Here is a 23,261-nt window from a genome sequence, read left to right on the forward strand (position 1 = left end):
ACTCATTTGATAAATGAAGACTCTAAAGCTTAATAGAGTTAAAGTGGCTGCTGACTCAGCGTTACAGGGCTGCAAAGTGGAAGAGTTTGGATCAGAACCCATGTCCATGTTATTCCAGAACTAGTACTTTTAACCACTATGAAAGGCAAAACAAAACAACAACAACAAAAAGGCTTCCAAAGATGTCCATCTTCTAATCTCTGGAACCTGTGAATACGTTAGTTTATATCGGCAAAGGGGAGTAAGGTTCTAGATAGAATTAAGGTTGCTAATCAGTTGACTTTAAAATAGGAAAATTATTCCAGTGGATTTTCCAAGTGGGTCCAATATAATCATGGCAGCCCTTACAAGTGGCAGAGAGAGGCAGCACAGGAGAATCAGGGCTGTGACTACAGTATGAAAAGGAGAAAGATGCAACATTGCAGGCCTTGAACTTGGAAGATGGGGTCCAGGTGTCGAGGGGAAATGGGCTGTCCCCAGAGCCTCTGGAAAGGAACGCAACTCTGCTGACACCCTGAGTTTAGCCCAGTGAGACTTATGTCAGACTTCTAAGCTTCACGACTATAAGATAATAACTTTGTGTTATTTTCAGACACTAAGTTTGTGGTAATTTCTTACAGCAGCAATAGAAAATCAATCCAACTGCAACACTGTACAAATTCTCCACATGGCTGTTCTCCAGGGTCTGAGCTGTATTCATGCTACAACCCTTAGTGCTTCTTGCATAGCAGGGGCCCGAAAAAGCACTAGAGTGCTAATTATGGCCATTTAGTGAGTATATACTGTGTTCCAGGTACCAAGGTGTTCACAAAAATATATCATTTAATTGCCATAACCACACTATGGTTATTCATTTTACTAGTCAATGTCATACGGTTAGAAGGAGCACAGCTAAGATTCAAACCCAGGCTTGCTGGCCCCAAAGCCTTTCCTCTCCCACTCTGCTGTGCTGACAACAACATTGCAGTTTGTTGAATTAAAGTGAGAAAGGATTTGAAAATCCTATAATGAGAACATTTCATTAACTTAGAGAAATGGTACCTAGGGAACCAATGTCCCACCATTAACACATCCCTCCCGCTCCTTTCCTCCCTTTCCACCCACTTCTCTCCCTCTCTCCCTCTCTTCCATCTGTACTGGGATATCTGGATAAATAAGATACAGTCCCTGTTCCAAGCAGCTCACATCTGGCAGAGGAATTACGACACAGGCACATACAGTACCCTTGAGAGGCAGATATGACCACTGCCCTGAGAGAGAGATGGGGAAGTGGAATGGAAGCTTCCTCCTGCTCAGGTTGGGAATCAGAGGAAAAGAGAAATGAAATTTGAGTTCTGGCTCTCCTGTGTTCTAGCAGTGTACTTTTGATGATACCAACAAAAATAGTAGTAGCTAACAATCTTCCCATGTGACACATAGTGTTCTAAGTTGTGTGTTGTAACTTTATTAAATCTGCTTGCCTTTCTGAGCTCAATTCATTCACAAAGTATTTTGGAGCACGAATTCTATGCTAGACAGTGAGCAAGACAGATGTTATCCATCAAACATGTAAGACAAGCCTGATGAGTGTTACAAAGTGCTTATTTGAATCTCAAATCAGGAGAGCTGACGTCTTCTGGGAGTCCGAGAAGACCCTCTGAGATTTACAAATATGCTAAGACCTGAGGACCCATTGGGCCAGCCAAGGGTCACACAGGAGAGGTGGGTTGGTAGGAGGCATCTCATAGAAGGCCCAGGCAGACAGAAGGCCTGGGAATGAAAGAAAACATGGCACATTCCAGGACAGAAAGAAGTTCTGTTCTCAGGGGCTTGGAAAATAGGCATTTGCAAAACGGAGCTAATCACCCACCTCATGGAGCTCCAGGGTGATTATGTGAGATAATGTGTGAAAGAAAAATGAAAATGATTTTATGACAACCTATACACACTTTTATTTTGGCATTGTTTGCTAAGCACTAATTTTTATTATTTTTTTCTCCCCCATCTAGACTGAAAGCTCCTAGAGAATGTACTGCTTAGGATGAAAGTTTTTGCTGCTGTAGCAAAAAGACTCAATGACACAAGTCTTAAAGATCTATGCTTAAACGAAGATATGGTCATAATGAGCAGTAATAGACCCTGGAAACTGATAATGAGGGAGAGTGGGAGGGGATGAGGAATAAAACTCAACCTATCAAGTACAATGTATGCTATTCTGGTGACCAGTACATTGAAAACTCTGACTTCAACATGATACAATTTATCCACGTAACAGAAAACACTTACACCCCCTACATTTTTTGCAATTAAAAAATATTTGAAATTTAAGAAAAGTCTATGCTTCTGTTTCTCTCTCACACGGCAGTCCATGGATACACACAGCTGTTGCCCACGGGTTGTTCAGGGTCCGGGTTCTTCCCATTCTGTGACTCTTTTCTCCTAGCACATTGTCATCGTCTAAGTGGCTGAAACCGAATCACCCTGGGTCAGCTAGTGGGAAGTTGCCAGACACAGACTTTGAGGCAGGATTTGATTGCTGAGAAATTAATAGTAGGGGAGAAGGGGACAGAGACGGGGAAGTGAAGGCAGACAATGCAGGGTGTATTACCTATTCATCTCCCACTGTGCATAATGCAGTAATCCTACTGGGAACTCGAGGCGCTCACATGAAATACACCGCTCAGAGTTATCTCACACCAGGGCGGGGGAGCTGGGGCCTTGATGTACCAGCGTCTGTCAGTCATTGGTTGAGAGCTACTCCCAGGGCCATGGCAGTTTCCTGGTGCTTTTTCCTTCCATGCCAACAACAAAGAGGGCTCCAACAGCAAGGGAAATCCCTCTGGAAAAGAAATGCAGATACTGTTGTGAACAGAGAGGATGAGGGGAAAGAGATACAGGTGCAGCACTGACAGCACCTGCTACAGTGGGCAACTAGCAGTGCTCGCCAGAGAGGAAACGCCAAAACCGCGGTCCCATCTTTACATCCCCAAGTGTTAGTCTAGGTCACAGTGAAAGCTCAATAAATGTTTAGAGAATGAATGAGTAAATGAGTGATTGATGAGTACATTAATATGTCCTGTGATGATTTACCTATTCCTATGGTGGAAGAAAACAAACATTTATCTACCTCTATGTCTATAGCCACAGCCATAATTATTTCTATATTACATCTGCACCTACTATCTATCTATTTATCTATCTATCTAGATATGGGTATAAATACAGAGATGGAAAGATAGAAAGATATTAATAGATGGGTACATACATATATATATCTCTAGAATCATGCCAGGTACTATGCATATATTATTTAATTTAATTTTCACAATATTGTAGAAAGTGAATTTACCTGCATTTATTGATGTGGAACATGAGAAAAAGAAAGGCTAAATCACTTGCTCAAGGTTGCACAGTTAGGAAACAGCAGAACAAAGCTGTTGGACTATTACATAGAGGCCCTTCTGGTTGCATCTTTCTGTGTTGCCTGTTTGTACTCACCAGCTACACTAGCCAGACCATCAGGTGGGTGTGAGTTTTGAGAAATTCTCTTTGAAAGTCTTTATGCATGATATTTTTACAGAGTCTTGGTGAAATGATTCTCACAATTGACTTGTCAACCTTGATAGATAGATCATATTTTCTACAATCCCAGCTGAAAGCAAGAAAAATAAAATAAAAAAATTTAAAAACATTGTGGCTGTATGTACCAACAAAAATTTCTAAGTGATAAGCTGATGAAGACAGGTTAACAGCCCAACTTTGATTAAAGAGTACACTGTGAAAAGTGTGCCTACCTGAATGAATCAAGAATAAACAAAGAGAATGAAGATTTATTGCAAAGAGAGAGAGAAAAAAATAGAAATTGTTAAAAGAACAGGGCCTGATGTTGGAGAGTTATTTGAAGCCATGGGTATCTGTTGGCAGATTCATCTTAAAAGGTTTTAAGGATTTAAAAAAAAAAGTAGCACTACTTTTCCCTAAAGGTTGAAAGAGCAGTAAGAGTTAAGCAATTTTTATTTGATAAAATAAAACTGCAAGATCCATTTCACCCAAGACTCAGGGAAAGAAGAATCTGGTTCATCACACAGTCCTGTTGGGTGTGTGCTAGAAACTGAAGGCTACTTGTGACCCAAGAGCATTTGCTCCCTGGCTTAAGCAGGTGGGGATGGGCCAACTACTAAAGGAGCAGCATTGTAGGAGGATTTACCAAGGAGGCATGTTCACACAGCCCCAACCCACATGCCATACAAGATTTCCAAACTCCAACTGGTGTGGACTACTCGGTTCCTATTTTCCAGAGCCTGTGCTAGATGCTTTGGAATGCAAAGTTTAATGTAGTCATATCAGCAACCCTATTGTGTAAGTATCACTGTCTCAGTTTTAAGGAACCTGAAGCTCAGAGATGTTGAGGTTGTAGTAGGACCAAAGGTATCACAGTTTTAATCCCTAGAGCCTGTGAATGTTACCTTATATGGAAAAAGGGACTTTGAAATGTGATTAAGAATCTTGACATGGGAAGATTATCCCGGATTTTTTTTTTAATGGGTACTAAATGCAATCACAAGGGCCCTTGTGAGAGAGAATCAGAGGGAGATTTGAACACAGAAGAAACAGCCAACTTGATGACTGACGCAAGATGCTAAGCTGCTGACTTTGCAGAGGGAGGAAGGGGCCAAGAGCAGAGGAGTGCAAGGAATGCAGCTCTAGAAGCTGGAAAAGGCAAGAAAACAGATGCTTCGCATTCCGGAAGGGGAGCAGCCCTGCTGACACCTTGATTTTAGCCCAGTAAAACCGGTTTCAGACTTCTGACCTCTAGAACTATAAGAAAACAAATGCATATTCTTTTAGGTCACCAAGTTTGTGTAAATTTGTTCCAACAGCCATTGGCGACTAATACAAGTGTCCTAGCCAATGACACACAGCCATGAAATAGACAAGCTGGGATTGAACCCAGGTATTTTGACTCCAAATCTACTATTACTGCTATTACAACCTGCTACTTCTTGCTGTGTGGTCTATACCACTCTCATGGGCACCCCTCAGATGTCTATGTAGCCTGTAACTTTTCACAGTGGTTCCCAAACCTTGACCCAGATCTCCTGGGCACTTTGTAATAAGATGTAGAGTCCTGGAGCCCAAAGCCTAGAGAAGGGACCTATAATTTCCTATTTTAAAATAGGTGAATTTCATGTAGCCTTCAAGATTTAATGTGGGAATCTTTGCTCTAGCACTTTTTATTTCTAAAATGCATTTTATGTACACGTTAATGGAAAGAAAACACAACGTCAGCACTGTATCTTCCTGTTGAGCACGTGAACACTCGACAGGAGCATAGATTTCTGGAGAGGCCACTATGTGGGAGGCACTTTATACCTAACAATGCATCCACCTTCACTCCACCCCTGGGAGGGAGTGTTACCTGTCTACTACCGATGACGAGGCTAAGGTGTGGCTTATTCAGGTGACTGGCCATGCTGGTTTCCTAAGACGGTTGTAACAAAGTACCGCAAACTGGGCGGCTTAAAACAAGAGTGGGGAGGCGCTCCAATCTGTGTCTCCACTGCCACCTTTTTCCTGTGTGTCTCTGTTTCTTCTTTATTTCTTATAAGGACACTATTTGTATGGATTAAAGACCCACCCTATTTCAGTATCACCTCAACTTAGTTTCACTAATTACATCTACAATGACTCTATTTCCAAGTAAAGTCACACTCTAAAGTACTGGGAGTTAGGACTTCAATGCATCTTTTTGGGGACACAGTTCAATCCATAACAAGGCCATTTAGCTAGTGAATGTCACTGATGGGCTCAAATACAGATCTGGCTCTTTTCCTTTCTCCAGCCTCGGTGGAGTATGCATATAAGTGGGTGCTTACTTATCAAAACGGGAATCACCGATGACAGCTTTTCTGTGCCTTCCTCAGTCCTTCCAGCAACTTCTTAGCATCAGGAAGTCTCCCAGGTACCTTCACTTGGGAGCTCTGTTTTGCTCCACTGAGCTCAAATCAGAAGGAGCTCATGTTTGCAACTCTTGTCCCTATTCCAAGAGGTACTTTATTTCCATTCCATTCAGCGTGAAATTGTTCTCCAACGTGCAGCAGAGGAGGCTTTTTATTGAAATGGATCGGTTTCTATCTAGGAACTATTATATCTACTGGCCTTTTGGATAATTTCTGCTGTGAGTTGACCATTCCTATCCTTGGCCCAATTTTTATTTTAAGTTCTCGGCATTTTTCTTATTAATTTGTAAGAACTCTTTTTATATTAACCTTTATCTATCATGAGAGTTGCAAATATTTCCCTTGATCTATTAATTTTCTTTTGATTTTGCTTTATACTCTCTTGTCATGCAAAAATCTAATTCTTTTGTCTATAGTCATTTTTTTTTCCTGCTTTATAATTTTTGGGCTTTATGTCTTGCTTAGAAAGTTTTCTTTGACCCCTTGGTGATCATATGTTCTCCTTCATTTCTCATTTTTTGTTGCCTTGAATTGTTTTTGCTGTTATGCTGATATGGAATATGCAAATGATTGGAATGTTGGTGATTCTGCTAACCAGATTACTTGTTCTGAAGCCTGTGTCTGTTTATTTAGTCTGAATAGTGCTACATAATTTCCAGATTTCAGTGAATGGATTCTTACCCCATTGAATCCACAGCCGTGAACACTCAAGTGTGATTATAACTCTGGGTAAATTGAAGTTAAACGTGCTTGGACCAAAGAGAAAGACAATCCCTGCTCTTCCCTTTTCTGTTCATGCTCCCCTTTGCCAACTGTTTAACAAACTGTACAATTATATGTACATGCACATATGTGTGTGCATGTGTATGTCAGAGACTGATACTGATTCACCAAAATTCACATGCCTGCTGTAGGGACAAAAAGGTAGTATCTTTTCCTTAGCCATCACAAAGGTTATGGCTGGCACTCCTTTAACAAGACAGATTAGCAAGAGAAAAACATAACACATTTATTTCACAAAGTTTTATGTGACGTACGAGCCTTCAGAAATGAAGACAAAAAGACCTAGGGAAAACGGTATGTTTTTATGTTAATCTGGTGAAAGAAATAGATAGTCATGGGGAAACATAATGGAATAAAAAGAGAATGATCTAATAGTAATAAACTGGAGGGAGAACGTAGCCAGGCCTGTTTGTTCAGATGCTTCTTGGCCTCTCTGTGCAGCATTCCTTCCTACAGGATATGGGTCAGGACCCCTCTGGAATGAGAGTCTCATGACCTACTTTCAAGGGAGATAGGTCAGAGAGTGACCTTTCTAGGTTTTAAGGCTTGCTTTGGTGGACAGGAGTTCTAGTTTCTATCATGCACCTCGGGGGAGAGGAATTCTGGTTTCCTTGACTCTCCTTGGGGAAGAAAGGGGAGCAGGAGAAGGTTCTGAGGTGCTCCCAATCACCTCCAGTTCAAAGCACTTGATATATCAAGGCACCATACTTTGGGGTATCATTTTCTGAGCCCCTGACACTGCCAGAGAGTGGGAGATAAACCCATGAAAATTCTGGTGATTCCACATTGGTGAAATTGTGTGAAATTGGATGTCTAATTATCTGGGTCATATCAGGACATGCCCCACAAACTATAGGTCACATTATTGCACCTTAAGCTTCTTACAAATGAATGATGGGCACAATGCTTGACAGATTCTTTGGATTTTCAGGGCAGCATGTTCCATGTCTGGGAATACAGTTCCAACAGTTTATTGGATGACTTGGAAGTCTCCCAGTTTCGATTTGGGCCAAAAGAAAGAGAGGGCTCTGCAACAGGTTCAGGCTACAGTAAAAGTTGCTCTGCCATGGAGCCAGGTGGCGCCAGATCTTATGGTACCAGATCCATCCAAGGTAAATAAGGATGTTGTATGGAGAGCTGGGCAAACTCAACAGGGGAATCGCAGAGCAGACCTCTAGCTTTCTGGATAAAAGATGTGCTTCTAACACAGAGAATTATACACTGTTCAAAAAGCAGCTCCTGCTATGCTACTGGATCTTAATACAGACTCAGTCTCACTGACATCAAATGACCATGCAATAGGAGCTGCCCATCAAGTGCTGGGTATTATCAGATTTACCAGGTCATAAGTGTGGGCAGGTGCAATAACAATCATCATGTGATAAAAATGGTCCATGCTGGATGAAGCTCAGGCAGGTCTGGAAGGCACAGGTAAATTACACCAACAGGTGACCCAGATCCTCTGCCACCTCCCTCTGTGGCACCAGGGCCTCTCCCAGCACCCACACCTGTGGTGTACTGTGGGGCTCTCTGTAGGACCACTGGAAAAGGAAAATCCCAGTCCTGGTTCTTGGGTGGGCCAGCTATCTTTGTGAGTGTGCTGGCCACAGACTAGTGCCACACTCCAATTCCACTCAGGTGTCTCCATGGAAGTGGTGAGGGGAAATCTCAGCACAAAGGGCTCTGAGCAGACTTCATCATCAATTTCATGTGGTGGTAGAAGTGGTCTGAAAAAAGATTACATACAGTGGTGAGTGGCTTAACTGGTTGGATAAAGGTCTAAAGAAATGTGATGGGAAGATTCGTAGGGAAGCTAGGGAAGAGGTATGGGTAGAGTGCCTTGCTAGAGGGGACATGAAGAGTATTGCACCATCATTCCCAGTAAACCTCTTGGGAAATGTTTTACCTCCTGAACCTGCAACTCTTGGCCCTGGTGGACTGAAGATCTTAGTTCCAGAACAAAGATATCTCTGCCAGGGATATTAAGGCTTCTACTAAGCCTAAAGTTGTAGTTGCTGCTGGTTACACTGGACTCCTCATGCTGATAGATCAGAAGGCAGAAGGAGCCACTCTGCTAGTGAGGGTGAATGACTGACTGTTAGGGAGGGTGAATGACTGACTGATTATCATGAGGAACAGGGGCTGCTGTCCTAACAGGGGCAGAGAGGAGTAAGGGTGGAACTCAGCAGGTTCCCTGGGGTCCTTCTTGGTCCTTCCATGCCCACTGGTGGTAACTGTAAGTGGGAAATTCATTGGCTGTGCTGTGACAAGGGCATCGCCATGTTGTCATTTTGTCACATTGTCAGGGGCTCTTATGCCTCAATGACGAAGCTCTGCATTGTACCACTGGGAAAGCAACTTACATCAGCAGAAGTACTGGCCATGGCAGAGGCCTATCGTGAATGAACGGCAGGAGGGAAGGTGGGGAATACCCAGGACACCACCTGGAAGAGCCAGTGGGAAGACAAAGTGATCTTGCTGGGTGTCGAGAGTGGATCTGAGAGGTGCCGAGGGTGGACTGTAGCAGACGCTCATATACCCTTGGCTCAGAGGTCACCTGCAGTTCTGTGGACAAACCTTGTATGTGTGAAACCTTCCTACTCTAGCCTCTGCCTCGCTGGCTGAAAGCCTTTTCTGGATACGGGAGCCTGCTAGGCTCAAGCTCAGTGGTAAGTACCAGGAGTTAATCTCCGACCCTGGAGGTGACCACAGAATAGTGTCTGACAGGAGTCAGTGTGGTGTATTCTGTGAAGTCTCTCCAAGGGTCTTCAGAAACCAGCATTAACAACCCACTCAATTACATACCCTTTCTTGCCTTTCCTCTGTTTCCTGTCTCCCATTCACACTCCCTCATTGTCCTTCCACATAAACAATATGTGCAAAATCCATACCTTAGTGGATGCTTTGGGGGGCATCCCAGCTGAGATACCTAGTTAGTGGGCAATAAGTACTGGTTCTTTTCCCATACATGCTAGAGGCATTTATTCTAAGCTCATTTCTGATTTAGAAAGAAAGACAAGTTGATTACATTCCAGATGCCACCAAATCTCAAACAACAATGAGTATTGGAGAGGCTAAAAGAATAGAGGAGAATGTGAGTTTTGGGAAGCAAATGACGTGAGATTTAATATAGATAAATGTAAGCTAATGCACCTTGGGAAAGCCATAATCAGCATTAATTTAAAGTAGGAGCCTGTAATTTTTGAAACAATCAGGCCGACAAAAAGCTGGGGCTAATAATGCATAGTCAATTATGAATCAAGAAATGTTCTGCTTATTAGAAAAACAAAGTCCAGCATCTTACAAGGTGTAGATAAAATATGATCAGACATGGTCATGTCATTCCAGGGCCTTCCTGAGACAGCTGGAAACCTAGGCTGGGTCAGTCCAGGTAGAGTGGGAAATCAAAGTTAGGAATGAGACATGGGATTCAACTGAGTCTGGGGGGTTTCTGGACTTATGGGGTTGAGATAAAAAGCTGGGGAGAGTCCAACAGTAGATGGGGCAGGAGGATTAAGGTCAGGGGTCAGAAGCAGGGCTGAGGAGAGGGCACCAGACACAGCATCAGCTGTAGGTAGTGTGGATCTGAGTTGGCTCTGACAGCACACTGGTTGCTTCACTCACTGAGTGACAGAGTAGGAGTGAGTTCCATGGGGATGCCACCTCTGCTTCCCAAGGGTGTGCAGGTAAGTGAAGGTGTGTCACATAAGGATGGCAACAGGTGGTTGCCGTGGGGTAGTGTGGGAAGTCATTCTGCATGCTGCCTTGTGTCAGTTGGGATTCTGTTTGGCTGCAAGGAAGAGAAAGCTGGACACAGTGGCTTATGCACGTAAACCTTGCTTCTGTGATGAAAAGAAACATCTGAAAGTTGCACTGCTGGTATTGGTTCAGCAGCTAGTCAACATCAGAAGGGAAGACTCTAAGCTTGTCTTGGTCTTTCCCTCACGACCACAAGGTGGGTGCCACACGTGAAGCTTCTTGCTCTGTTCAAGTCAGGAAGAAGGGGCAGGGAAGGGAAAGTGGCAGGGCCTTGGGCTTATTTCTTTTATTAGATGAAAAAGCATGTGCTGAGTAGAAGGAATTCCATGAACAAATGCACAGAAATATGTAATAGAATGATATGTACAGCAATCTCTGTTAGCCGCCTACCTAACATACAGAGTCCCCCTCTTTGGGAATCAAAGCCCAGTTTTGTTTGGAAGCAGCGTGATCAGCTCAGGTGAGATGCTGCTTTCCCAGCTTCCACTGCAGCCGGGTGTGGCCAGGTCACAGGGCTTTGGTTTTTGTAAATTAAATTAATTTTTTTATTGTGTATGATTTTTTTTCTTTTCTTGGCTTTTTAATAATTTCAATAGATTTAGAGGGTACAATTTTTTTTTTTTTTTTTTTTTTTTTTTGTTATATGGATGAATTGTATGGTGGTTAAGTCAGGCCTTTTAGTGTATCTTAGGAATGGAAAAGCAAACGCCACATGTTCTCACCAATAAGTGGGAGCTAAATGAGGTGCACACATAGGCACAAAGAGACATAAAAAAACATTGGAAACCAGGAAGTGGGGAGGGTGAGAGGGGGTGAGGGATAAAAACTTAACCCTTGGGTACAATGAACACTATTCTAGTGATGGGCACACCAAAAGCCCTGACTTAAGCATTATACAAGATATTCGTGTAAAAAAAAATTTGTACCCCCTTAATGTTTTGAAATAAAAATAAATTTAAAGAAAAGGAATTCCAAGATAAGGACAGCAGAGCATTAAACCAAGCTCGGGGCCTTTCTGAGAATAACTGCACAGGCTGCACACCCATAAAGCTGGCTGTGTACAGGGATGGCTAAGCCACCGCTTACCATTCAGTCTCTTCAGTGAGAAGCCACTGGACGGTTCAAATTGGGGGTATGTTGAGCAATTTCATTTAAATCACTGCCTGCTCTAAGGGAGTGGGTGGGAGGGAATATGGCTGGGGTGGGGTTGAAAGCAAGGACTCCATCTGGGAAAACGTTGCTGTCATCTGAGGAAGAAGCAGTGGTGGATTGAGTTGAGATCTGGCAGTGGGACAGTGAGTGGTCATACCCACAGCATCTTTTGGAGGTAGAGACTTCAGGGCTTGCTGATGGATGGGATGGAGCTTGAGGGACAGAGAAACTTGAGGGCATCTCCTAAGTTTTCGGCCTGGGCTGTTCAGTGAATGCTGATTCCATTTACCTTAAAAGGAAAGACTAGGAGAGAAACAGTTTGTGAAAGAAAACAGTCTGGGAACTCGTGTTAAATTCAACACGTGTATTAGACATCCTAGCAGGGATAGCAAATAGGCAGAGGGAGTGGTAAGGACCAGAGGTACAATTTGTTTCAGTATATGGATGGTATGAACAGACAGTATTCAACAAGGAATGTGTACACACATATTTGCTATTCACCCCAAACACTCAAAGCCACACTGTGCTATTGTGTTGAGTCCCAGCTCTGCCACTTACCAGTCATGTGCCCTTAGACACATTTCTTCACCTCTTTGCAGCCATAAAATAAGAATAAGCACACGCATCCCCTAGGGCAGCTGTGGAGATTAAATGGAATTATGTATATAATGCCTAGTGCAGTGTCTGTCAAGTAGGAAGGACTATATCAATAGCTGCTATTATTAATATTAATGCAAATCAGTTTATCTGCAAGATGAGATCAGCTGTCCTGAGAATATGATGCTTATGGAAGTTTAGTATTCAAACAGAATGGATCAAGCTATGCAGACTGGCAGGAACTATTTGGGACTCTCCTTCCCCTTCTCCCTATTTGACTATATTTAAAGGTAGAATAGGTTAAAGGACCATACGCTTGCCTAAAAACTTCTTTTTTTCCTTTTTATCTTCCACACAATTGCTATAGAATACCTCTGTGGCACTCACTTATTTTTCTTGCTCATAGGATTTTGAGGTCCTGGCTAAGAATCCAGACCACCTGGTATATAAAAGTAAGAAAATAACATCTTTAAAAGCCAGAGGCAATCTTAGCTCTGTTAAGCATGAGATGGTCAGAAATATCTGGGGTTTGACGTGGACGTGCTGAATATGTTTATTATTTTTAATTATTATGAGTACATAATAGTATATATTTATGGAGGATGTGATATTTTGATATAGTCATTCAGTGTGTTATTAATCACACCAGGGTAATTGGAGTATACATCACCTCAAAGAAATTTGTCATTTCTTTGTGTTAGGAACATTCCAATTCCACTCTTTTAGTTATATTAAAGTATATGATAACCTTTTTGTTAACTATAGTGTGATTATGTTGAGACCCAAGAAACTGAGACACCGCGAGCCAGGGCAGAGGCCAAACCTCACCCCCCGGAGGAGGCTGGAGACCCCCGTCCCTGCCAGCTGAGGACCAGTGGCTCACCCAGCCCCCACTGTCGGGGTCCGACGGCCACACGTGCAACATCTGCTGATCTTCTTTATTGCTAAAATTATGAAAGGCACTAAAAAGTACAGAAATGATAAACATAAATCCTCCATACAGATATTTGCTTCACATGCTATTAAAAATGAAAAGAAATAAACAAATAAAATGGAAGCCCCTCCATCCAGTTTTCTTTTCCAGACGTAATCAGGATCTAAAAATTGCACACACCCTACCAAACCATGTTTTTATGTTTTTACTATACATGTATGATTTTGGAAAAATACATATTTTTGTTTTTTGTGTTAGAACAATTACATGTATATTTTTATGATTTATATTTATGAATTTTCTTGCAATTTGCCTTCTTGTTCCATATCATGTTAGTAAATGTATGTCTAGTTGATTAATTTTAAGTGCCAGTTATCATCTTTCACAACTATATCACAATTTATTCATTTCTCTATTGTTGGAGAGATGGGTGTTTTTCTTTCTCCTTCCTTCCTCCCTTCCTTCCTCCTTCTCTCTTTTATTTCCTTCTTTTCCACTTGTTACAAACGATGCGGGCTCGACCACCCTGGGCATGACAGCTTCGGCACACCTGTCCTCAGGGCACTGCTAGCAATAACATGCTCACGTTACCAAACCCAAAAAAGGGTCCAATCTAGGTGACTCACTGCACAAAGAGCCAGTTATTGAGACAATGAGGATTGCCAGGGAAGGAAGGAATTTTAATGTGAAAGACTTCTGCAAGAAAATGGGAGAAACCGTCTGAAGTCTGTCTCCCTGACGGACTAAGGGAAAGGCTTTTATAGTGGGTGTGGGAGGCAGGTCAGGCTGCGTGGGGGTTGGAGTCACAGGGTGTTCAGGTGGTCTCATTCAAGACTCAGCTGTTGGTGATGGATGGTGAGTCCTGTGGAGAGACTAGTTAAGTCTGGTTGTTGGGCTTGGCTGGTAAAGTCTGGGGGAACAAAAAGTAACTTAGGGAGAAGGTTATATTGCAAGGCTGATTACACTCATCTTTAACATTACCGGGTATCGTTCTGTGGCTTTCCTACGTGGTTTTCCTAGTTTACGTTGCCACCAGGGATGGATGGGAATTCTTGTCTCTCTATAGTCTCACAAATGTTTGCTCTTTACTCATCTGCTGAGTGGGAAAGGTAAATCCTCGTTGCCTTAGTTTTATTTCTCTAATTTCTAGAGGGATGTGCCTCCTTCGGATACCCCTTTTGCTGTGTTGTCCTGGCAGGGGTTTTATTGCATGCAGTCGTGCATCAGCCCTGACAGATGCTGGCGTTTTTTACCAGTGTTAACTGGCTCTCCTGGTATTGCCTTGGGAGCTCAAAAAGAAGGAAGGGGAATGAAGATAAGAAGAATGGGTGCCTCAAAGGACAAACTTCATCAGCTTCCCAATTTTGCCCAGGGATGCTAAGAAGTCTGACATTTTACTTTTAGACTTAATTGTTCAAGACCAAACCTAACAAAGCTATACTTCTCTGGGTTTGCTTCTGTTTTCCTTCTGACATGTGGATCCTCCCCACCACTCACCTCCATGTGGGGTACTTAGAGGAGCTCTCCGAGCTTGGGCATCCTGCCCAAGACTTCCAGAGAGTCAGTCTGGACTTAACAGAAATCTCTATGCAGTTCAATCCTGCAAATATTTATCAGGTGCCTACTATGAACAACACAATGTGTTTTCTATCAAATAAGTTATTCCCTTTGAGGGCCAATTAACAAAGTGATTAAAGAAAGGAACAGATGTGTCCTGCCCAGCTCTCTCTCCTCAGAAGCTCAGAACCGTAAGATGTGACAATTCCTTCCCAGCTCCCCTGCTGGAGTTGACCCTAGAGTCCCATCAACTGAGCCACCAGCAAAGGTCCTAGACTCTTCAGCCTGCTGTCCCCCACACCTGGCCAGACCCTCTCTCGATACCAGCCTCAGTTGTCATCCTGCCTGTCTCTGCACATCATCAGAAGAGCTCCTGCCATAGCCTTCAACTGCATTTGGGTGTTAAAAAAACACAGATGGCTTTGTGGTTCCAGGCTAATTGCAGCATATTTATCTGATAAGCGATTCTCATTATGTGTTCATCAAACGATTATGGAAACAAGTAGTGGCTCCATCCTTGTGCTTGTCAGTTCTGGTTAATAAAAAATGGGGGAAAAAAACTAAAGAGAGGAAAATTGCTAAGTGTAGAGTGGTCTTGGGACCAGGAGGCATGAGGTAAAAAGGAGAGAGCACTTCTAGGCAATTAGTTAGGATGGCTCTGGGCCCAGTTGGCAGTGCCTGCCCATGGAAGTTTTATCTCAGCCTAGGGCTTGAGGCTCCTTAAACCCAGGAAGGGGAGCAGAGGAGAGCTGCCTGTCCAGTGTGTGGCCATTTATCTCCTTGCACTTGACCTCGTGCCACAGTGAGCTTCCTCCGATGGACTTTGCCCTTGTGCCTTGGGATGGTGCACATGCTGTTGCATGGCTTTTGCTCAGGCCCCATAGCTCTCTGGACTCCCCACCATGGAACCCAATCCAATCTGCAGGTTCAGAACACAGGCTGAAGACAGACCATGCAGGTTCCATCCCTGGTTCAACCTCAGGTCCACCACTGATACCTTACACTGATGGCCTGACCCCTCTGAGTCTCAGTGGAACAACAATAAAACAAGGAATAGCAGTAGCGCTTATATTTGCACAGCTCTCGTGCAGTTGCAAAGAGATGCTGCACGTAGGGCCCTTGGCCTGGTGCCTGGCTCCACACAGGCTTTCAATCAATGTCGGTTTCATCACAGTCACAGCTGTGGAGCTATTTCAGCGCCTCCTGCTTGTTGCTTACCTCCTTTGTCGGCTGGTAAGCTCCATGAAAGCAGAGACACTCTGCTCACAGAATATTCCAACACCTAGCACATGATAGATGCTTACTAAACTTGTGTGGAATGAGGAAATTGATGAAAATCAACCCTGAGAACTGTAAGCACCTTTGGATTTGGGAGGATGGAACAATGAGTGAACAGTGATTCTGGAGAGGGGAAGGACGGCATGGCAGGGGCCATATATAGTTTATAAAGATCATATTAAATATAATCAACTCATTTTATGTTTAGAAAATTAACAAATTTTAGGGGACAATACAAGCCACAATAAAAACAAATCTGGATAAAGTTTTTGTGATTGGTGGGGCAAGAGTTAAAGAATCATAAAATCTATCCACTTTCTTATTTGAGGATACTGAGACTAGGAGGGGTGGAATAGCACGTTGAGGATTTCATGGCTAGTGACTGTTGGCTCTGAAACCCATTCATTCACTCATTCATTTATCCATTCATCCAACAACCATGTAATCATCATGTGCTCAGTTTCCATCCTCAGGGCACCCCTACGCTACAGGGTCAGGGACACAACTACACAGATGCAGAAGTCCCTGGGGCAGTGGATGCAAAGTGCTCCTGGAGCACAGAGGAGGGGGCTCTAGCATCTGAACGTGGAAGGGTGAGTAGGATCTGTCCTTGATGGAGGAGTAGGAGGACCCAGCAGGCAGAGATTCTATACAAAGGCACAGAATCGTAAATCTATAAAATGAATGGTGTTTAGGGAACCAAGACTCCTACAGCATTCTTTGTGCCCACGCTGTCTGGGTTGTTCCATATGTGCTGGGTTTGACACCATGTTAAGCTGGGCACCCTGTGAGGGCTGGGGCCAGGCCTTCCATTCCTGTTTCCTTCACTGGGCTAGACTAGCACTCACACTGCAGGTGCCTGGCATCTGCTGGAAAACAGAAGGCTCTGGCTCTTGCCTAAGTGGCTTTCCTGTCATCTAGTAAAGAAGGTAGGCAGTGGCCACCAGGGACAGCTCAACATGACTCAGATGACAGATTTCAACTTTGCAGAATCAGAGCTGCTATTTCCTTGTTGTTTGCTACTTTTATTTCAATATTTTCCAACCCATCTCATTCCAAAAAGGACTTGAGACACCGACTCCTTCCCCCTGGTGTCCCACTGCAGTAGGTCAGATGAGGGAGCGGAGCTTGGACCACCATTAAAGATGCAGGTAGTGGACGCTATGTTAACCCCTTCAGTTCGCCCACATGACCTAACCCATCCCTGGCTCCCACCTCCAGCTCCTCTGAGTGTGGGGCTTCAGCTGTGAGATCCTGGGTTTCTCTTACACCTCCTTTCCCCTCTTCTTACCACTCCTTTTCTCCGTCTCCACCCCGTTCCTGCCCACTGTCTCTGCCCGTGTTCTGGAAGGTCTCTCCCAGTTTAGCTTATTTTGGAATCAAAATCTTCTTTCTGGGCTTCATGTTCTTCCTCACCCTAAGAGTGAGGCCTCTTCTCCATGTTTGAGGCCAAAGTTCCTGCAGGCCCGTGACAGTCCTGCAATTCAAAGGAAGCTTTAGAATCTACTCCTAGATCCTTATCTTCAATTTTATAGGTTGATTGATTAACTTATGGATACATTCATTCCTTTATATAGTCATCAAATATTTTTCAATGCTATTATTATTTTTTCCAAGTTGGAGCTTAGAAACCAAAGTTATTACTAATAATTAGGGGCTGAAAATCTCTGAACAACCAGGAACTTCACAATGAGAATAAGAAAAAAAAAATCACAGAAGGAACTAATATCCAAACAGTTTCAAAATTCCAGAGAGATTTTTATGTATGTTCATTAATACTGCCATCATCCAAGTGATTTAGTTATCAATATATTCGAAGGCTTCTGGAAGTAGCACCTGGTCTTTGGAGTGGTTGAGTGACTTTCCCAGAGTGAACAAACTATTCATTAGTTAGCAGAGATGGGAATTAAACTTGGGTCCTTTGAGCCTCAAACCTGTGGGATTTTTTTTCCATTAAAAGGGGTGTCTACAATTGGAAAAGCAAGGGCGTGGGCTAGCAGGTGTTTGAAATGGGCGACGCCACACAGAGGTTAAAGTAAACTACTTCCCTTTGGGCCCTTCTTTTTGCATTAGGCAGAGTTCAGAGTAAACCAATTCTTATGATCTTCCGACAATTTCTCACCCTTGTTTATTGATCTGACAAGACTCTGGAGTACTTTGCCTTCCAAGGCCTCAAGGCACCATTCTGAGCATTTTGATAAATAAAGAAGCTTTACCACTGGCAGTTCCCAAATGGACCAGAGAAAGCAGGGCAGTCGGCAGGCAAAGAGCATGGGTGGAGACAGGCCTGCCTGAGAAAGGGGGGTGCTAGGTGAGCCCTTTCCTGACAGCCTCCAAGGAATTCCCTGCCAGCAAGCCGGTTCCTCCTACAGGAGAAGGAGTCCTGATGCCCACGGTTGGGAGACACTGGGATCCTCTCTGGCAGCATCCTTGTCTTGGGGAGCCTCACACCATCAAGCACCCAGGTCACTTCTAAGTCCTGGCCCTGGGCTCCTGCCTTCCTTCCTGGGCCCTGCAGCTCAGCCCCTGCTCCTTCCTCAGCAGCGCCCCCATCCCTCCCCTCTGCAGGGCTGCTGTGTCCCCGTCTCCCATCCGGAACAGAGAAGATGGCTGTGGCTGCCTCCACCACCGTCCTATCCCTACTGCATTCAAGGGGAGGGTGACCCGACCCCTGGTCTGAGGGATCTCACTTCCAGGTGACGATGCAGAAGAGGAGGTCGAGGAGTGCTCCAGGAAGTCAAACCTCATGGTTCTACTCTATGCTGCTGACCCTTACCCAACTCCAGCTGCCTTTCTCCATTCTAAAGGTCTAGGTGTGAAGGCAAAATTAGGGCTGATTGATGTGGGAGGACAAGGAGCTCCATGCTTGTCCACGTACCAACCCATGAGCATGGTATGGTTTTCCATCTGTTTACATCCTCTGCTATTTCTTTCTTCAGTGTTTCATAGTTCTTCCTGTAGGGGTATTTCACCTCCTTAGTTAAATATATTCCTAAGTATTTTATTTTCTTTGTTGCTATTGTGAAAGGTCTTTGATTTGGTTCTCAGTTTGGCTGTTGTTGACATATACGAATGCTACTGATTTGTGTACATTGATTTTGTAATCGGAGACTTTTCTGAACTTATTTATCAATTCCAGTAGTGGAAGTAACATTCATGGGGTGCCAGGCAGGTGGGAGGAGGGAGGAGAGGATGATTAAATTCACAACTAATGGGCGTGATACGTACTTTCTGGGTGGTGGGCACACACAACTCAAATGGTACAAAAGCAATTTATGTAACCAAAATGTTTGTACCCCTGTAATATTCTGAAATTTAAAAAAATGAAAAAATAAATTTACAGAAAGGAAAAAAAACCTAGTAAAAATTGTATCAGGGCAAGGCTCCTAGACCCCCCTTTCTACCAGATGTCTCTCATGGCCCTTATCTAAGGCTGAGTTACTCTAGGAGCAGACCTTGACACAAGGCTATGATGTAAGTATCTTCTTTGGAAGCTAAGCCAAGGAAGCAGTTATGGGGGAGGAGACCCAGGGAAGGGAAGGAAGCCAACGTGTGGTGCGTCAGTGAGCAGGCCACCACTGTGGGCCACTGAAGCCTAATCCCATGGGGTGCCGTGGGAGACAAGGTTGAAAGTGCCTCAGAAATGTTCTACCCAAGGGCCAAGGGAGCTGGGATATTTATCTACCAGGTTCATTCTCATCGGCTGGGGGTCTCTTTTGGGATATTTTACTCTTCGTACTTCTAGCCTGCCCAAAGCATAGGCCAGAGGCATCTCTCAGGCAGAATCCCACATGCTGGGAACAAGAAGCTTCCAGTAGGGAAGACAAGTGCCAGTGGGATATGGATGGGCTCTGACAGCATCTGTTACTGTCCCTCCGGTAGAAACACTGCAGCTGCCACTGCGGACTGAGGGGTCCAGGGAGCCCCGGGTTGTGTCATAGTCTGATTGTTAACAGCTGTGTGACTTTGGGTGTGTTACTTTACTTCTCTCATCTTTAATTGCTTCATCCAGAAATAGAGTATAAATGTACCTAGGTACTTAGGGTATTGAGAAGATTATGTAAAATAGTGTATGCCAAATGTCTGACTCCTGGAGGGCACTCAATAAATGGTAGCTATAAATATCATTATTCTTAATCACAGGCTGGATCATGTCATATAAGCCATAAATTACTTAGGAATTCAGAAAATGTAGCCTGGGGGATTATTATGGATGGATGTCAAATGGAAGTTGGGACTGGCATTGAACTTTGAGAAGTTCCAGAATATTTTTAAAAGTATAAAATGAATATATCAACATTACAGAAAATTTGGAAGCACAGAGTAGAACATTCTATGAGCCCCCATCCCAGCAGTCTTCTTTACTGGCACGGTCTTGATTTGCATGTCTCTCATGACTAATGGTGCTGAGCATCTTTTCATGTTCCTATTGGCTGTGTATCTTTGGAGAAATGCCTATTACCCATTTTTAAGTGGGTTATCTTTTTAGTATTTAGTTGTAAGAGCTCTTTATATATTTGGTCTAGTGTTAATTTGCATTTGATAAATAGCTTGGACATTTTTAAAACATTTCTTTACTGGTTATATAATATTAATAAGTGAAAGCATGAAGCATGATGGTGAGGATGTCTTAAACAGCACCAAGGGCAAAGATAAAGTTGCCAATGTGGAAGTTATAAAAGGATAATCGTTCTATGATTCTTTAATTCCTTCATTTAACAAACTTGTGCACATTTCCTGTTTCAAGAACCAAATTATGATACAAAATAGTGCACATGATAGGAATAACCTCTGTCTTCATGGAACACACAGCCTAGAGGGGCTAAGGAAGATTTACAAAGTAAACAAGAAGTGCTTATGAATTGGGCCTTGTGCCTGCCGTCCTGGAAACAACCAGGACATGGAGTTAGGCAACGAGTGATTCAGGTTGGCTTCCCAGAGGCCACCCCTGAGCGGAGCATGCGAAGTCCTCTCAGGGCAACCCGGCGAGTGGGGAAGTGGGACTGTGGGACAGGGGTGGGAAGGAAACCGAGCAAGTGAGCAAAGTCAAGCCAAGCCCCAGTCGACGGACAGTGTCGGGCAGAGCTGTCCAGATCAGCCACAAGGAGCTGAGGAATTTACACTCCTGCACCCATCAGTCCTGGGAACATAACTCCCCAAGCCCTGTCAGCTCCCCTTGCGTTTGGGCAAAGTGGCTTCTGGGAGCCTGAGGGCAGCCCCACGATGAGACACTCAGGTGCTGGCTGTTGGGAGTAAACACACAGCCTTGGAGCCAGAGGGCAAGAGATGGCCAAAGGGTCTGATGTGATGGCATGTGAGCCCAAGAACAGAGCCCTGAGTGCATCTGCTACAGGTGGGCACATCAGGGAAGTCTCCTTGGAGGAGGTGACATTTAAGGATGAGGAGGAGCAGAGGAAGGCTCTAACAGCCAGAGGAAGCCAGGCATCAGGTGGAAAGGGCTCAGGGCTCTCCAGAAACTGAACAAACCATTGAGAGTGGTAGGTCAGGAAGAGGGCTGAGTAAGTTCTGTTTTAGACTTTTCATTTTACAAAGGGTAGAGGAAAGGGGGGAGGGGGGCATACAGAAACTGAGTAACTTACCCAAGATCACAAAGCCAGTGAGGTCATACAGCTCAGGGCAAACCTCAATTCTGACATGCGTGACCAGTTGGGGGTGCAGGATGCAGACAAGAACCCTCTGCCTGAGGGATGTTGGGGAGCTGAAGTGGCAACTCGGGGAGGCAGAAAGAATGATCCTGACCACCCCCACCCTCCGGCCCCGCGGCGCTTGCTGTGGTTCTTTCTTAAAGCAGAAAAGCCTCTCAAGTACTTGGATGCAACTGAACAGACACAGTTATAAATAAAGTGACAGATACCATAGCAACAGGGAAAGCAAAATGAAATACATCATTTTATTGTAAAGGGCAAAACCTACGCTATATATACAACAAGTGAGCGTCTCCTTCCTCTTTCCATCACTTTCCTACACAAACACTTCAGACTTCACATGCAACAGGCCTGCCTCCTCAGCCAAAGCAAGTCTGTTCCAGAATTTATACCTATCTTTATACACGTCTCTATTTGTGTGCTCATGTGTTCAGTTACATAAAGTATTCTTATAGCTCTACGCTATAGAGATATATATTAGATTATAGATGTGTATATTTTATATCTGCAAAATACTAAGATAAATAGATAGAGGTTCTGTGGCAGGTTATATTTTCCAAAAATGGCAACAATATCTTTGAGGGAAGCTGGCCCCCATGCAAAAAGTCCAATTACCCTGAGGCCACTGTGCCAGAGAGACCATATATTCGTGCTCCAATCAAGAGTCTCAGCTGAGCGCAGCCTTCCAGCCATCCATGCCAAGGTGCCAGACACATGAGTGAAGTGACTTTGTGTGCTCCAACCAGTGTATCCACCAGCCATGTACCCCCAAATGACCCCAGATGATGCTACAGAGAGCAAAGAATCAGCCAAGCTCTGCCCAAACCTAGACACAACTGAATTCATGAGACATAACAAAATGGTTATTTCTTGAAACCACTAAGTTTTGGGGAAGTAATTTATGCCACTATATAAATATGAAGATAGCTACCTTTTGCCGAGTGTCCAGCATGTGCCACGCTCTGTGCCGAGACTTGACACTCATCATCTCTCTAATCCTCAAGTCAGCACCAAGAGGACGGAATGACAATCTCCACTTTTCACATGAGGAGGCTGAGGCCAGGAGGGTTCAGGAACTTGTCCAAGGTGACAAGCCGGAGCTGAGGGTGGGATCCACTAAGCAGACTGCCTCTTTGTTGAGGTTTGTTTGCCATATCCTCTTAGCCTTTTCCTAGGCAAACCCACTCACACTTTTTTATTTTTGTGAGAGAAATGGGATGTTATTATGCATACTCTGTGTAACTTGCCATTTTCAGCTAACATATTTCCGCATCAATACGTATGGATCTGCATCACCGTTGTAAATGGCTGCAGTGCGTGCATCGGACGGATTGACTCCATCCAGTGCATTCAGCCGGTCCTCCTGGAGATGGATATTTAGTTGTTTAAATTATTTTTTTTACTGTTACAAATAATGTTTTAGAGAACTGCTTTGCTCATATATCCTTGTGCCCTGGTATAATTATTTTCCTAGAACAAATTCCTACACATCAATAAATTGAGCTCTGTAAAGATCGTGGTTAAATTTGTACCATATGTCTATGAGCTCCTGTTTACCATGCCATAAATAACATGGGGGTTTCTTCTTTGTTTTTA

Source organism: Eulemur rufifrons, chromosome 3, assembly GCF_041146395.1.
Source record: "Eulemur rufifrons isolate Redbay chromosome 3, OSU_ERuf_1, whole genome shotgun sequence".
Lineage (NCBI taxonomy): Eukaryota > Metazoa > Chordata > Mammalia > Primates > Lemuridae > Eulemur > Eulemur rufifrons.